The 1,133-nt window shown below is 41.0% G+C and overlaps 1 non-coding gene across 1 annotated transcript; it reads left to right on the top strand.

Annotated features, from left to right (window-relative positions):
• LOC112745045 (small nucleolar RNA R71) lies at positions 1-107 on the top strand. The gene has a single exon (XR_003172993.1). It is a non-coding gene; the product is annotated as a small nucleolar RNA R71 (small nucleolar RNA).
• Positions 108-1,133: the final 1,026 nt, after the last annotated feature.

Here is a 1,133-nt window from a genome sequence, read left to right as displayed (position 1 = left end):
AACATATCTGGCGGGCATCTTCTTGTCAAGTCTTTTAACCTCTCCCATGCTTCATATAGAGTCTCACCATCCTGCTGCCTGAATGTTTGTACCTCAGCTCTTAACCTGTTGATCTGTTGAGGAGGATAGAATCTTGCCAAGAACTTGTTCACTATATCTTCCCAGGTTGCTAAACTCTCCTTTGGGAAGGATTCCAGCCATTTAGATGCTTTGTCCTTGAGTGAGAAGGGAAACAGAAGTAGTCTATAGGTGTCAGGATGAACACCATTAGACTTCACAGTATCGCATATCCTCAGGAAGGTAGTTAGATGTTGATTGGGGTCTTCTTGGACACTTTCTCCAAATGAACAATTGTTCTGAACAAGGGTGATGAGCTGTGGCTTTAGTTCAAAGTTGTTGGCATGTATGGTTGGCCTTTGGATGCTACTTCCTTAGTTTCCTGGGTTTGGGTTGATGTAAAAACCCAGAACTCTTCTCTCTTATCCAGCCTGATGTGCTGGACCTTCTCTGCCATGGTTGTGAGCCTCTTCTTCATGATGGTTCTCAATATTCTCCTCCATGTCTGGTTCAAAGTACTCTTCCTCTTTCTCAGTACCAACTACTCTCTTTCCTCTTGCTTCCCTCCTTAATCTAAGGAAGGTCCTCTCAGGTTCAGAATCAAAGGAAGTTGAAGCCCCGCTTCTTCTACCTGTCATACAACCAACAAAGCAAATACAAGAGAGATAGATGCAGACAGTAATTTCTATAGAAATGCTGTTATTGTGAGTGATGCAATATATCAAGCAGTTAGCGGGTTAGTAACTGAATTGTAAACAACTAAGAAAATGGGTAGGGGAAAGGGAAGAAAATAGCTAAACAGAAAGTAAATTACTCAAATGAACTTAAATCAAACAAAATAAAAACAGATGCTTAATCTAGTTATCCACCAATTTAATCATTGTTGATACAAAATCAATCCCCGGCAACGGCGCCATAAACTTGATGCACGGAAACTTGTCTCTCAATAAATTTCCTTCTGCAAGTATACCGAATTGTCGTCAAGTAAAAACTCACAGTAGAGTGAGGTCGAATCCCACAGGGATTGATGGGTCAAGCAAGTTTAATTGGAAGAATGTTCTAGTTGAGCTAAGCAG

Source organism: Arachis hypogaea, chromosome 14 (assembly GCF_003086295.3).
Source record: "Arachis hypogaea cultivar Tifrunner chromosome 14, arahy.Tifrunner.gnm2.J5K5, whole genome shotgun sequence".
Lineage (NCBI taxonomy): Eukaryota > Viridiplantae > Streptophyta > Magnoliopsida > Fabales > Fabaceae > Arachis > Arachis hypogaea.
This window is presented reverse-complemented; position numbering and strand designations above follow the sequence as displayed.